General features: G+C 35.4%; 1 long non-coding RNA gene across 1 annotated transcript in view; it reads left to right on the forward strand.

Moving 5' to 3' along the window:
• The window catches only part of LOC145540943 (uncharacterized), a 230,466-nt gene extending 221,605 nt beyond the window's left edge, over nt 1-8,861 (forward strand). The window contains exon 4 of the long non-coding RNA XR_014078652.1: nt 6,876-8,861. This is a non-coding gene — a long non-coding RNA (uncharacterized LOC145540943). The remainder of the gene's footprint in view (nt 1-6,875) is intronic.
• The last annotated feature ends 8,286 nt before the right edge of the window (nt 8,862-17,147 follow it).

The raw sequence follows: 17,147 nt of genomic DNA on the forward strand, positions 1-17,147 counted from the left end.
TGACTCTATGCATTAGATTAAACATCTACCTCTTCCAAAGTGAAAGAAGTGGTCTTGTGTAGGAGTGAAGGAGTGATCTTATGTAAGAGATCAGTTCAGTTCAGTCGCTCAGTTTTATCTGACTCTTTGAGACCCCTTGGACTGCAGCATGCCAGGCTTCCCTGTCCATCACCAACTCCTGGAGCCTGCTCAAACTCATGTTCATCGAGTTGGTGATGCCATCCAACCATCTCATCCTCTGTCGTCCCCTTCTCCTCCTGCCTTCAATCTTTCCCAGCATCAGGGTCTTTTCCAATGAGTCAGCTCTTCGCATCAGGTGGCCAAACTATTGGAGTTTCAGCTTCAGCATCAGTCCTTCCAATGTAAGAAATAAACCTTATCATTCAGAATACCTGAACCCCTTGTTGCTTCTCAAACCTTTGTGGTTATCTAGATTGTCTTCTTTGTCATTAAGGTGATTCCCTGTTATTGAGGGTATGCCAAGACCTGTTAGTGTCCTAAAGGGGAGGATCTCAGTCACTACCTTGATGCAGGCTGGTTGGTAGCTTGACCCTCAAGAATCAGCTATGGTAATAGATGTCTTTCAGGGGAAGACTGGGATGAGCTTCTTTGTCTTCTCTGCTATGATTGGAGAGGGGGAGGGGTGGGGTAGTTAAAAACTATTTCTTTGTTTGCTTCCGTACCATTGACCTAGAGAATACAAACCCTGCTGGCATCCAAAGCTAACCTCTCAAGGAGTATTTCTTCTTGGTGATAGTCACAAAAGCTAAGGCATCAGATATGTGAATAAGGTGGGTTTTTTTATTTTCTGGAAAACTAGCAGCCAGGCATGGGTCAGATGGAGAGCACAAAGATGGCCTACCAGCCTCCCCAGTCTCTGGAGACTATTGTAATCTGCTGCTAAATTTGAATTAAATAAGAAAACTGACCCTCGGGTTATTGCTTTTTAAGTTATGCAAGTAGGCCTCATTCAGGGAAAGACTGAGTGTTCTGGCCTGCTGCCTCTGTGCTAAGCCTTGGGGTACAGGTATTGGTGATTGCTCAGGAGTCTGTTGAGCCCATTATGTTAAACAAGTTGCTTCTTTTCTATAATATCGTGGGTCTTTGGGACTCAAGTCCCATTGGCTTTCAGAACTAGCTGTTTTTTGGAGCTGTCTTGGGTAGAAGTTTTACAAATTAAGGCACTAAATATAGGCATTCTTTACTCCTCAATTAGAAGCATAGAGTAGTGACTTCTTCTTGATTGTATGTCACTGTCTAGAGGTAGGGTTTATGATGAGATGGTGTCTCAGCCTCTCCTACCTATTTTGATCTGGGGTTTTTTTTTTTTTTTCCATTATATGCCCAAGGTGTAATTCAATGGGAATTATTCTGAATGTAGCTGTAGTTTTGGAGTGTCCATGAGAGGAGGTGAGTTTAAGAGCTTCTTTTCTCACCAACTTGAATTGGAACCCAACTGATAGTTTCTTCATGAGAGAAAATTGACTCTTACTCCTTTGAAAGTGGCATAGCTAGAAGTATCAGAAATCCAAAATCACTTTAATCCGAACAGATTGAGATGGTAAGATCTAAGTCTTGCCTATAGTCCCTTATGGAATTATATTATTTCCAATTTATTGTTGTTACTACAGTGAAACCTTTTAGGATGCCAACTCAAAGTCTGGTGGACTGTTAAAGCCTCAAATCATCTCTGATCCTTGAGCTCCAAACATTCATCTCTGTAACCCTGTGACTTCAAAGCTTATACTTGATTTTCTAGGTTTTCACCTATGGTTTTTAAAGGGCAGGTTTTTTTAGGTAAAAGCAACACCCAAAGCCCTGTTTGTTTCTCTGGGATTCTCTCTTCTTGTGAATCAGACTGTGGTCTCAATAACATCTCTCCTGTACCCTGGAGCATATGTTAGTGTATGTGTCTCTGTGTACTTGAACATTTCTGGTTTTTCTCTGTGAGATAGTTGTTTAAAAACCATTCAGTCTGGCACTTAATTGTCAAGACTATATTTGAATTGTGCATTATTCTTTATTCCAGATGATGAAGTACATTCAAAAAGTTTTGTAATTTGTCTAAAGTTATGATAAATGGAAACAGGACTTGAATTCAAGTTTGTTGTGTTATGAACTTCATATATTAAGCACTCTGGAGAGTGTCTGGCTTTTAGAACATCACATCATCATAGGTTGTAAAACACATGTCATTTAAGTGTTCCCATATACTATGTTTATTTTACCTTAAAATGAACTCAGCTGAAATTTCAGGCAAATGTACAAGTGTTGGCTCTCTAGATTGGTTGTAACTTGGCTACTGGGATAGAAGACTTATTTCTAGAATGTGTTAATATCCTTGTGACTTTGAGTTTTTGTTATATAGTAATATTATATAGATTTTGGTAGGAGGATATGCTATACTTTTCTCATTAGACTGTGTGCTGTGTCTTGTATTTGACAAGACAATCCCAGATAATTATCTTTTAAATATTAGGCCTTATTTACTTCTCTAACAAAGTGTGTGTGTGTGTGTGTGTGTGTGTGTGTGTGTGAGAGAGAGAGAGAGACATATATTTTTATCATAATAATTTTGTTAACACGTATATCTTATTTCAAGAGTTTTGTGTTTTTAACAAGTTTATACTCTGACCTGTTATGCTTATTTTATAAAGTACAAGATATATTTGTAATCAATTTGATTTTTAGTTCACTTGTCTACTTATATTTCTATAATGTAGTGAAAAATATCACAAAAGTTTTTCTTATTGTAAAATATTCCACAAATGAAGTCAACTTAAATTTGAAAAAGTTAAGTTTATTTGAATTAAAGACCAAAAAGTTTTTCTAAATATATAATGAATCTTTTCTATAACATTGGAGATGCAGAATTATTCTTGGATAGTAGGAATTCAGTGGTCTAGAGAGCATCTAAGAATTAGTACAAGTATAGACTTAAGGCATTAGACTTAATGGAGGGATTATTATGAACTTACTGTGATGAAAACATTTTATTTTGTTTAAGTTTTATATTTCTTAAAAGAAATATAGTACCTAGTTCAGTGATGCCTTTTATTTGAAGATAAGGTGATTACTCTCCAAAAATATAAGACACATGGATTCTTTCTAATCGGACCACTAATCCCAGTAAGGATGACTGGTGTAGTTTCATATCACTTCACACACAAAATAAGTAGGACACAGTAAACATTGCATTAGATATAGTCTCCTCTGTAACAAATGTAAGTTTATGAGTTCACTGAGGTCAAGAATCATCACTGATTTCTTACTATTTTATAGCAAATTCAGCCAGTCAGTCAGTTCAGTCGCTAATCATGTCCAACTCTTTGCTACCCCATGAACTGCAGCACACCAGGCCTTCCTGTACATCACCAACTCCCGGAGCTTACCCAAACTCATCTCATCCTCTGTCGTCCCCTTCTACTCTTGCCCTCAATCTTTCCCAGCATCAGGGTCTTTTCCAATGAGTCAGCTCTTCACATCAGGTGGCCAAAGTATTGGAGTTTCAACTTCAACATCAGACCTTCCAATGAACACCCAGGATTGATCTCCTTTAGGATGAGCTGATTGGATCTCCTTGAAGCCCAAGAGACTCTCAAGAGTAGTCTCCGACACCACAGTTCAAAAGCATCAATTCTTCGGCGCTCAGCTTTCTTCAAAGTCCAACTCTCACATCCATACATGACCACTGGAAAAACCATAGCCTTGACTAGATGGAGCTTTGTTGACAAAGCAATGTCTCTGCTTTTTAATATGCTGTCTAGGTTGGTCATAACTTTCCTTCCAAGGAGTAAGTGCCTTTTAATCTCATGCCTGCAATCACCATCTGCAGTGATTTTGGAGCCCCCCAAAATAAAGTCAGCCACTGTTTCCCAATCTATCTGCCATAAAGTGATGGGACTGGATGCCATGATCTTAGTTTTCTGAATGTTGAGCCTTAAACCAACTTTTTCACTCTCCTCTTTCACCTTCATCAAGAGGCTGTTTAGTTCCTCTTCACTTTCTGCCATAAGGGTGATGTCATCTGCATTTCAGAGGTTATTGATATTTCTCCCAGCAATCTTGATTCCAGCTTGTGCTTCTTCCAGCCCAGCGTTTCTCATGATGTACTCTACATATATGTTAAATAATCAGAGTGACAATATACAGCTTTGACGTACTCATTTTCTTATTTGGAACCAGGCTGTTGTTCCATGTTCAGTTCTATCTCTTGCTTCCTGACCTGCATACATGTTTCTCCAGAGGCAGGTCAGGTGGTGTGATTTTCCACTCTCTTTCCAAATTGTCCACAGTTTATTGTGATCCACACTGTCAAAGACTTTGGCATAGTCAATAAAGCAGAAGTAGATGTTTTCTTTCTGAAACTCTCTTGCTTTTTTGATGACCAAGTGGATGTTGGCAATTTGATCTCTGGTTCCTCTGCCTTTTCTAAAACCAGCTTGAACATCTGGAATTTCATGGTTCATGTGTTGCTGAAGCCTGGCTTGGAGAATTTTGAGCATTACTTTACTCACGTGTGAGATGAGGGCAATTGTGTGGTAGTTTGAGCATTCTTTGGCATTGCCTTTCTTCAGGATTGGAATGAAAACTGACCTTTTCCAGTCCTGTGGCCACTGCTGAGTTTTACAGATTTGCTGACATACTGAGTGCAACACTTTCACAGCATCATCATTTAGGATTTGAAATAGCTCAACTGGAATTCCATCACCTCCGCTAGCTTTGTTCATAGTAATGCTTCCTAAGGTCCACTTGACTTCACATTTCAGGATGTCTGGCTCTAGGTGAGTGATCACACCATCGTGATTATTTGGGTCATGAAGATCTTTTTTGTCCAGTTCTTCTGTGTATTCTTGCCACCTCTTCTTAATATCTTCTGCTTTGCTTAGGTCCATATGATTTCTGTCCTTTATTGAGCCCATCTTTGTGTGAAATATTCCCTTGGTATCTCTAATTTTTTTGAAGAGATCTGTAATCTTTCCCATTCTATTGTTTTCCTCTATTTCTCTGCATTGATTGCTGAGTAAGGCTTCCTTATCTCTTCTTGCTGTTCTTTGGATCTCTGTATTCAAATGGGTATATCTTTCTTTTCTCCTTTGCTTTTTACTTCTCTTCTTTTCACAGCTATTTGTAAGACCTCCTCAGACAGTCATTTTGCTTTTTTACATTTCTTTTTATTTGGGATGGTCTTAATCCCTGCCTCCTGTACAATGTCACGAACCTCCATCCATAGTTCTTGCAAATTATAATTCAGTAATATTTCATATTTATTAACAAGGAAGAGCATGTTCACATTGAACTTTACTCAAATAATATATTAAAATACAAACCTCCTTGTGACATTCCATAACCTAGAAAGGAAATTTCATATATACTCACACTGACTTCATTTGGGGCTAACTTTCAGATAGAAAATCTATTTATTTTTTACTATTAATGGCTTTTTAAAAAATTAAATTTTGTTTTGATTGCCATGAGAGATTGTGGGAAATCTTGTTACTAAGTATATTTCGTTTTCAAAAAATTAATATAGTTACCATATAGCTAATGATATTAGAGAAGAGGCTATTCTAGAAATACAAAAAACGTAAATTGGTTTACTCTCAAGGCAAACCATACTTTGGTTCCATTCTTATCTAGAAAGCTTTATATTTTTGAGGCCTAATATTTTTTATTTTGTCACAATCCAGAATTTTTATTCATCTGTTGGTGACTGAGTTGGCCAAAGTATCCGGACTCTCAATGCTAGGTGTTAATAGCTAATGTGACAATTGATTCAACATTTAGCTTTTAAGGCTATAGTTTAGTTTCTTAGTATTTTAGTTAAAGAAGGTAATAATTTCATTTTTGTGGGATGTCTCTGGACAGAAAGTTGCGTCAGTAATATTGCAAATATTATTAAACAACTTATGAATGTACCTAAATCAAAATCTATACAATATGACATAAAGTCATGACCAAAAGACTGTAGAAGGGAATTCCCCTGTAGCTAATATGGTATCTCCAACAGGGATGTTATTTTTTGGCCCTCTTTTTCAACATTCTTCAAACAGTATAAACCTGAGAATTGTAAAATATGTCTACATCAAGTGCCAGTTTTGATCAGAGGACTGTAAAATCAGGCATAATAATAATGTGCCTAAACATAGCACAATTAGACTTTGGCAAGCTAGAGTGAATGTACCAAGCATTTAAAAGTCAGGTTAATCAGAGCCCACACATTTTTCATCAATGCATGTAATCTCACCTGTGGTTTATTAAACTTATTGTCATGAACATTGAGCACAAAACAATGCATTTTTCACAAATGCACATTTTGTATATCTTCCTGGGCTGTACTGCAGGATTGCTTGGAAAAATAGTCCTACAGTCAAGAAAGAGAAGATGAGGAATAGGGCAACACACTAAGAAAAATTGTAATAATTCCAAGGAAAGATGAATTGAATAAAATGAAAATTAGAATTTAATGTTTCTGTGCTACAATCTGGCCATGTATTTTATCTTTGAATTATGCATATCAGCTGATCTTGGCAATTCTTCATCTAAAATTATATATGAACATATAAGTTTATGTCAAAAGATGTGCAAGAATGGGAATTTTACTGAGAGCACAAACATCCCCAATAATGGCTAAATAAACTTGCCCTCTGAGAGTTTTTAAAATTTCTATTATGTGCATCTGATTGGGAGTGTTCAAGTATTCTATATCTTTCAGATATTTTGCATTTTTTTCTATAAATTACTAAAAGTAGAATGATAAAGTATCCAAATATAACTTTGGATTTCTCTTTCTCCTTAAGTTATATCAATTTTGGCTTATGTATTATAAATCTTTGTTCATTGCATAAAATTTAGGGTTGTTATATCTTTTACAGATTTATCCTGTGCAAACTTTTTGAAATTTCTATTTCTGGTAAAAATTCTCTGGGCTAAAGTATCACATGATACTAAATTCTCTGGGGTAAGTAATCACATGATTGTTAAATATCTTCTCAAGCTCTTATTCATAGTGTTTTATATGCTATATCTATTTGTATCCTTTCACTTTTGACCTCTCTGTCTTTACATTTAAAACAGATTTCTTTTAAATGGCATATGCACACATATCTAGTTTTATTGTGTTTCATTTTATTGCACTTGGCATATGTTATGACTTTTTAAATATTGAAGGTTTGTGATAGTCCTGCCTTGAGTAAGTCTACTGATGTCATTTTTCCAATAGCATTTGGTCATTTCCTGAATCTATGTCACATTTTGGTAGTTCTCTATATATATCAAACTTTTCCAATACTATTATGTTTATTATGGTCATCTGTGATCAATGATTTTTGATATTACCATTACAAAAATAGTGTGACTTGCTGAAGGCTCAGGTGAACATTTTTATGCAGTAAAGCATTTTAAATTAAAGTATGTGCATTTTGTAGATATAAAACTATTGCTCAGTTAATAGACTTTAATGTAAATATAACTCTTATATAAACTAGGTAACCAAAATATTTTTGTGACTTGTTTTATTGTGATACTCACTTTATTTTATTGGTCTGGAACCAAACCTGCAAAATGTTAGTTGCATTTTTTCCACTACTTAGTATTAATATGATTTTTGGTGTAGTTGGATTTCAACCTACCATCTTTCTGTTGGGTATTTTTTCCATTATTTTTCTTTTTTCTTTTTCTTTGTTTCCTTATTTATTGGGGAACAATCAGACTTTTATTTTTCATTTTATATATCTGTTACTCTCACATGGGGTCGCAAAGAGTCGGACACGACTGAGCAAGTGAACTGAACTGAACTGAACTGAACTGAATATCTGTTACTGTGTGAAAAGTGAAAGTGTTAGTCGTTCAGTTGTGTCTGACTGTTGGTGACCCCATGGACTGTAGCCCACCAGGCTTCTCTGTGCGTGTGTTTCTCCAGGCAAGAATACTGGAGTAGGTGACCATTTTATTTGTTAATATTTTCTACTGTTGTTTTTTGGCTTGCATATTTCCTATAAGAAGTGTATTAGCATTTGTATATTTCTTGGGTCCGGTGTTTCTTTTTTTCTCTGACTGTATTTAAATTTTAGTTTCAGGGCTCTCATTTATGCTTCTATTTAAATATACTTATTTAGATAGTTTCAGTATATGGGGACCTTCTGGTGTGGCCCTATTGATAGATTTATCCCTGACAATTGAGTTGCTTTTTTATTTTTCTTTTTTGTGGGCTTTCTCTCTATGGTTTTGCATGGACAGCCAACTGTGTAGAATAAGTTAGATATCAGGGTAAATAGTATTTACATAAAGGGCATACCTCTTTTTTGTTTGGGCTTCCCTTGCATCTCAGCTGGAAAAGAATCCACCTGCAATGTGGGAGACCTGGGTTCAATCCCTGGGTTGGGAAGATCTCCTGGAAAAGGGAGAGTCTACCCACTCCAGTATTCTGACCTGGAGAATTCCATGGACTGTATAGTCCATGGGGTTGCAAAGAGTTGGACACAACTGAGCGACTTTCACTTTCTTTTTTGTTTTCACAATTGTGATATGTCTTTGAGTCAATCAAAGCAGTAGTCAAGGTGTATTTGGGAATTTGTTGTATCTACAGTTATCTTCAATTCAGCACAGATTTTTAAATCATAGCAGCAGACTGTTATAATCTTGATCTTACTGATGGTCCTGGATTTTTCAGAGTTTTTCTCTAGGTTACAGCTCCAGTAAATGCGGGTCTTACATTCCTATTTAGTTCAGTTCAGTCGCTCAGTCATGCCCGACTTCTGTGATCCCACCGACTCAGCACCACAGGCTTCCCTGTCCATCACCACCAACTCCTGGAGCTTACTCAAACTCATGTCCATCAAGTCAGTGATCCCATCCAACCTTCTCATCCTCTATCATCCCCTTCTCTTCCCATCTTCAATCTTTCCCAGCATCAGGGTCTTTTTAAATGAATCAGTTCTTTGCATCAGGTAGCCAAAGTATTGGAGTTTCAGCTTCAGCATCAGTCCTTCCAATGAATATTCAGGACTGATTTCTTTTAGGATGGACTGGTTGGATCTCCTTGCAGTCTCAGGGACTCTCAAGAGGCTTCTCTGACACCACAGTTCAAAAGCATCAATTCTTTGGTGCTCAGTTTTCTTTATGGTCCAACTCTCACATCCATACAGGAATACTGGAAAAATCATAGCTTTGACTAGACGGACCTTTGTTGGCAAAGTAATGTCTCTGCTTTTTAATATGCTGTCTAGGTTAGTCATAGCTTTTCTTCCAAGGAGCAAACATCTTTTAATTTCATGGCTACGGTCACCAGCTGCAGTGATTTTGGAGCCCAAACAAATAAAGTCTGTCACTGTTTCCATTGTTCCCCCATCTATTTGACATCAAGTCATGATCATTGAGTTTTAAGCCAGCTCTTTCACTCTCCTCTCTCACTTTCATCAAGAGGCTCTTTAGTTCTTCTTTGCTTTCTGCCATAAGGGTGGTGTCATCTGCATATCTGATGTTATTGATATTTCTCCTGGCAATCTTGATTCCAGCTTGTGTTTCATCTAGCCTGGAATTTCACATGATGTACTCTGAAGTTAAATAAGCAGGATGATGATATGCAGCCTTGACATACTCCTTTCCCTTTTTGGAACCAGTGTGTTGTTCCATGTCTAGTTCAGAGATTCTGGTTGTTGTTTGTTTTCCACTTTCTTAGTGTTAGACTGCTGTTGTTTATATTCTGTTTTAGGCTTAAAATGTGGTCAGAGATGGGTTCTCTGCTCTCCTAATTTAGCCTCCATCTTAGCCAGAGGCTCAGTGCCTAAGCCTTAGCATTGGGGCTTTCTTAGTGTCCTCGCCAGTCTTTAACATAGTAAGGAAACTGCCTTTTTATTAATGGTTGATCCTGAATAGGATGATTTCATTTCTCTCTCCAGTAGGAGCAGATCTCTAGTTTGTGTCAGTGCAAGTTCCTGACAAATGCTTATTTGCTTTCTTCTCTCATGGGCAGACAACTTCTGTTGAACCCTTCCCTCAGTGGCAGTTGCTTTTGCCTGGAACCAGAGTCAGGAGAGGGTCTCCTTGCCTTTAGGAGTTTGGCAATTCTTGCCAAAAGGCAATATATCTTTGCCTATGTTTGTGGAGCATGAGGGTTTCCTGACTCTCCATGGATACTTAAAGTTTTTGTTTCACATTTGAGAAGGGTCTGGGTGGTGCTTGGTTCTCTCTGAAGAAGATCCCTTTCAAGTTTCCTGCCTCATTCTCAGTCTTCTATTAAGTACCCAGTTGAGGCCTGTGGAACACAGCTTGTGGTTGAGTATGTGTTTTCAGGATCTCAGGGATTTTAAGTTGTAATGCTAGCTAGCACTTAGCCTTTATGAAATTTTAAAGATTGTAGCTAAGTTCTTCTTACCCAGTTTCTCAGTCACTGCTTCTTCCTCCTATGTTCTTCCCATTTTCTATCAAAAGAGAAGATGTGAATATCCATCTCCATCACAGGGAGTCATCACCAATTTGAATTTGTTTCACCTAGTTGCTGTGCAATGTTAACCCTCTGTTGTACTCAAGAAAAAGGTATGCTTTCATAAATTGTCCAGCTTGTATTTGTTAGAGCAGAAGTGATGTTCTCCTGTGGCTTTTTACAGCATAATTGATAGTTAAACCTCTCTTTCTACATTTCTAAGTTCACATAACAAGTTTTTATATTTTGATTTTTGTTTGCGGTCCCTATTCTGGTATATTCTACTTATTTATTCTTACAACTAATACCCCAGGCTCATATTCTAGATCATTTGCTGATAAGGAAATTTCCCACATATCTTGACTTATTATTCTCTAACATTTATTTGTTCTTTCATATGAATTTTAGATTTGTCAAATTCAGAAACAAACGAAAAAACCTTACTGGGATGTTTATTGGATTTATATTACATTTACTGATTAATTTATGAATGATAACAAAATTTTCATATACAAAATTTTTATTACTGTCTCCCTATTGATGACTCTTAAAAATGCTTTCTACATAATTTCCTCATTTGAGGAAAAACTTACACATTGTATCACTAGATACTTCATAGATTTTGCTTATCTAAAATCTTAACACTTTGATTTCTATCCCTTGGAACTTAGAACTTCAGCTGTCACTTACCACTTTTTCTAGATCATACTGAACTTTCTTTCCTTTGATCACAGCCATGGATTTCTTTTAAAAATTTAGTAAAACTGAAGTTTCCTATTGTTTACATAAAAGTCATATCTCATAGTCACCTTTCCCATAAGATGCTCTATCAGATTGAGAAATGAAGGAGGAAGAACAGATCTGTCACTCCTTTATATATTCTTACAGCATTTTTCAGATGCATTCCACTGATATAGCAAGGCAGACAAGTAGTTAATATACAGAATAACATATTTTTCTGCACTGATATGTTATCCTGGACTAGCTTAATCTTGATTAAATATACATTTGAAGTAAAAACATATCTGAGACCTAGATAATTGCTTGACTTTTTCATGTTTATTTTCCTCTAGTACAGATGCTCGTGTCTGGCATACTTTTTTATTCCATTCTTCATAACTTGCTAATCACAAAAACAGATTTAAGAAATATCCCATAAAGACAATATTGGTACCTTCTAAATGACATGCACATGGATAAAGTAAACTTTAATATCAAATAAAGAGGAAATTTTCTAAATACTTTAATAAGTATTTTATTTTTATTTTAATTGATCTTTTATCAATTTCACTCTTGAAAAGTTGAGGGGGAAGCACTTTTCAAAAAAGGAGTTGTTAGATGAATTAGTGCACTTAAAAACAATTTATAATTTCCAAACTGTAGATAATAGATATTTTAGAAGCTGTTATAAGGTTGAAATAAAAACAATAAAACCATGCTTTATTTATTTTTCTCACTTGTATATGTTAAGAGTTCTGTATTCATGTTCCATCATTTATAATAAGGTATATTTAAGAAAGGGCTTCCTGGGTGACTCAGATGGTAAAGAATCTGCCTGCAATGCAGGAGACCAGTGTTTGATCCCTGAGCCAAGGAGATCTCCTGGAGGAGGAAATGGAAACCCACTCCAGTGTTCTTGTCTGGAGAATTCCATGGACAGAGGAGCCTGGTGGGCTATAGTCCACAGGGTCATGAAGAATCGGAGATGACTGAGTGACTAACACACACATCTTTAAGAAAAATGGGAAAAACTGTATTTATAGAATGATATTTAAATGGCCAACTTTGTAAAAGATATGCCAAAAATTTTCAGAAAATAGGAAACATAACTGAACATGTATTCCCATGTGTTTTTGTTTGAAAAAATGTTTGTAGCTTGAATTATTAATGTCTTCTATTCTATAGTATATTTTGTATGAATTCCTGATAGGTGCTGGTGAATATTAAGGTAAGGAAAAATAAGCCTGTGGAAAATACTTTTTTCAGTTCTCTAATTGGATAATTAATCCAAAACAAAATTTTTTTGAAAGGCAATCCTCCATTAAAAACAAATCTACTAATAAGTTTTGTGAATAAGCAAATGGAATAGAAGTGAGTGATGTATCTAACTGCAAAACCAGAAAAATATTGAATCCTTGACTATTCTGTCTTTTGTGCATGCCATAGGCAAGGGTACTAACTTCACTAAGGTCTAGGAGCAAGTCATTTCTTTGTAATTTTTTCTTTAAAATGATCAGTAGTGATGCATTTCTTTTTTGTTATATAGTTATATTTTGCATTGACCTTTAAGCCACCAGAAAAAAGAAAAATCCCATAGTAATATATATTACATTTAAGGGAAAAAATAGTAGGAATCTTTACCCAACTGTAGTAATTCTTAAATAAAATGTGTCTTGCTCACATGCATATATAAAAAGTTGTTAGTTTTAACATTCTATAAAGTACCATATTTTAAAAACAATCTGCTCCCTGTAGGTATTCACATCTAATAAGCTGTCATTTCTTGGCAACAGTTGGATCAATTGAAATACTAGAGATCTCAGCATTTTATCTTCAAATAAGAATCACTGGATGTGTTCCTGTGAAGATAATAGGATAGCCAATATATTCATTTTCTAATAGCTCTTGTGACTCAATATTTTCCAGCAATCTAGCCCACAACACAACATTTTTTTTTTTACTAAAACTATTCACTCAAAGTCATCACCACCCCATATTCACATCATTTTAATCAAACATCGCCTATCCTTTCTTGGCTAAATTATGTGTAACATTTGGTCTGATCAGCAAACATCTTTATCTTTCTCCTTGATTCCCAAGAAGTTCTCATTTCCATATTTTCTGTAAATGTAAGCATTAACATGTTTCTAGCTTCAGAATCATTTTATTTCAAATTCCTACTCTAGGCTACATTATGCAGTCTCATTTTAAGTGACAGTGACGTAAATCTATATTCACATTTCAAAATCTGTCTTTATAGCTAAAAACCTAAATTTATATCTAATTGCTATAATTTCTCCAGGATGGGATTAGCAACTTCTCATTGATAAACTATAGAAATCCAAATGTAATACATTCTTCAGTAAACCTGGTCATCCTTCTCATAGTCCTTACACAGTATCACAATTATTCCAGTACTAAGTATAGAACCATTGGCTGTAGCGCTTGCATGTGCTTAATCATATCTGATTTTTTGATACCCCATGGATTGTAGCCTTCAAGGCTCCTCTCGTCCATTAAATTTTCCAGCCAAGAATACTGGAGTGAGTTGCCGTTTTCCTGCTGCAGGTGATCTTCCCCACCCAGGGACTGAACCATTATCTCTTTGTTTCCTACATTGGCAGGCAGATTCTTTACCATTGGCACCACCTGGGAAGCCATTGGAGGCAGTGTCAATGTCTTCCATGCTAGATTTATGTTTGTTTCTAACTTAATAATGTCTTATTTTGAAACTATAAACGTTTTAAGGAATAAATATCAAGCAAGTTATAAACAATATAAATAGTAAATATTATAAATTTTAAAATAACTTGCATCTAACATATAGCCCACATGTGCTAAATCAAAGAAGAAACCTCAAGCTAAGACTGCTATAACGTCCATTGACACTTCCAAATGCACATGGATAGTGGCTGTGAGGCCTGTTGACCTCCTCCACTGAACCTTTGAGATTAGTAAACCTGTGGTAGAGAAAGGAACTACACATGGATTACAGTGAATAATTAACAGTTTGATGCTCTCATATCCTCAAAAACCTACCATACCACCAAGATTTCCTCACTATGTTTTAGTTAGTTAGGGAGCACTATGGCAAATTATGGATATCTAGTGTTTTTCATACATTGGGTACTGTGTCTAAGATAATGCCTTAGAGATAAATTTTACTGAGATTGCAAGAGTTTTCAGTATGAAAAAGGGTAAATAGGGTATATTGTTAATTCTTGATAGCACTTCTTTCCTGATAATTTTATGTCTTCAAGACACTCTAAGAAAATAAATGATATGAAATTATATTGTTAAGAATTTCACATATCCATTTTTCTGAGTATTTCACATAACAGTTTTGCGTGGTTCTAAAGAAAGAAAATGGGCCTAACAGCTAGCCTTCCAGAAATTTTATCCAATATCTAAATTATTAGTATGTAACCTAGACAGAGTATTAAAAAGCAGAGACATCTCTTTGCTGACAAAGGTCCATATAGTCAAAGCTATCTCTGGTTTTTCCAGTAGTCATAAACGGATGTGAGAATTAGTCCATAAAGAGGGCTGAGCACCAAAGAATTGATGCTTTCGAATTGTGGTCTTGGAGAAGACTCTTGAGAATCCCTTGATCTGCAAGGAGATCAAACCAGTCAATCTTAAAGGAAATCAACCCTGAATATTCATAGTAAGGGCTGTTGAAGCTGAAGCTTTAGCACTTTGGCCACCTGATGTGAAGAGGTGACTCATTGAAAAAGACCCTGATGCTGGGAAAGATTGAGAGCAAAAAGAGAAGAGGGTGGCAAAGAATGAGGTGGTTAGAAAGCATCACCAACACAATGGACATGAATCTGAGCAAACTCCAGGAGATAGTAAATGACAGAGGAACCTGAAGTGCTGCAGTCCATTGGATGACAAAGAGTTGGACACACCTAAGCGACTGAACAACAGCAATAGCGATCAAAGGTAATGCTGGGATTAAGTAAAGATATGAAAATAAAAACACTTAAGTACCTAACAGATAGTAAACATCAGAATCATCTGTTGTTATTATTATATTATCATTGTTAATTTCATTTGCTTTATTTAAATAGAAATCATTGGCTTTAAAGTTTCTGAATCCTTAAATATCTTTGTAAACCCTGCCAGATGAAAATCTTGAGTGAGTATAGGATTTTTTAATTAATGTAAACTTCTTTGTCTATGTAATATATGTTGTTCCTTAAATATCCTTTAGCAGTTGAGAAACACAATGCTTGCTTAATTCTTTTTCTTCAGCCTGTATTTCATCTGTACCATTTCCTAGTTTTAAGTTTGATTTGTCTTCCTTGGTTTGTTTAAATAGTTGTTATTCATTTATATAACAGTTTATGCTTTTTTTTTAAGGTGTTTATTTGATTGTGGATCTAATCCCCTCACTTTTACAGCTTTTGAGTGCTTACAAATTTGCAGGATGTAAAATTAAGATGTTTAGGTTTTATTCCATTGGGCTGAGGAGAATGTGTCCAATGCCAAGAAAGGCTGAGGAATCTTTCCTGTTCTTAATTTTCTCTAAGATCCTTCAGGGAAGAGGTACTTCTTTTATAATAGTAAGATAGGCTACAATTCAGGTCATTTTTTGTAATCCTATGTAAAGACCATAATCCATGACAGGATGATAAGGTCTTCATATTTTGAAATTCAATGGTTTTTGTTGTTGCTATAATTTTCTCCATAGGATTCTAATCTATTTTAGATAATAAATCTCAAGTGTTCCAGGCACCAGACAACTAATTTTTACTTAATTACTACTGACTTACAAACAGAAGAAGACAAATGATTCAAATGTTAAGTGATTTTTTAGAATACAGGTTAACCCAAGGCAGTGGACATCTATTTATGAGAAATGTTCTGTGAAAGATAAAATGTTATAATTAATGTTCATCTTAACAAAACTGCAATTAGTAATTAGCCACTTTGATTTAAGAAAAATTTCTGTTTTACTTGATGAGTACTTATTTTCTACTGGGCTTCCCTGGTGGCTCAGATGGTAGAGAATCTGCCTACAATGCAGGAAACCTGGGTTTGATCCCTGGGTTGGGAAGATCCCCTAGAGGAGGGCATGCCAACCCACTCCAGTATTCTTGCCTGGAGAATCCACATAGACATAGGAGCCTGGCTGACTGCAGTCCATGGGGTTGCAGAGTTACCCACCTGAGTGACTAAGCATGCATGCACACGCATAGGGCTTTAGAACTCTTAGTAAATTTTAAATAAAGGCCCACGCCATTTTCATTTTCACTAAGCCTTAAAAATTATGTAGTATGCCCTAGTTCTACTTATGGTATATTTTGAAGACATGTATTCAATATTTAGGAAAGCATTCATATATAGAAAACCTATATGGAAAATGAGGTAATGATTAAGACACAGTTGTCTTCTGATTCATATCTTATAATTATGATTTTCTTAGAATTGTCAATGAGAATCATGTTCATACTTGTGAGGGATAGACAAGAATGCAAGTAGGGAATGGTACACAATGAGTTTCAAAACTATTGATAATATTCAATTTCTGTAGCTGAGTACACAGATATTTTTGGTTTTGATTATAAAATGTATGAGATATATGTATGTTTACATATATGTGATTTTTTTCACCCAAAACAAAATTAAAACTAAAAATATAAATAATACATTTGACTACAGAAATAGTTACATGCAAGGCAAAATAGAAAAGACAAATTGCAAAAAGATAATTAGAATGTACATACAAAAGAGAATTACATTACCGTATGAACAAATATTGTATGAGAAAAAAGAGCCTTCTGAATGAAAAAGGGGTAGGATATAGGCAGATCGTTTCAAGAGGAGAACTATAATTGAACAAGATACAGACATTCACTATTGTGAAATATCAGTGATACAAATTTAAATAATAGGATTCTATTTTTTGCCTATCTAATAAAAAATCTCACTTTAAATAAATATTTGGTATGTGTAAAGGTGCAAGAGATGCACACTCTTATGTGATATCTTTGTAAAT

Source organism: Giraffa tippelskirchi, chromosome 3, assembly GCF_054371585.1.
Source record: "Giraffa tippelskirchi isolate mGirTip1 chromosome 3, T2T-mGirTip1v1.2.pri, whole genome shotgun sequence".
Lineage (NCBI taxonomy): Eukaryota > Metazoa > Chordata > Mammalia > Artiodactyla > Giraffidae > Giraffa > Giraffa tippelskirchi.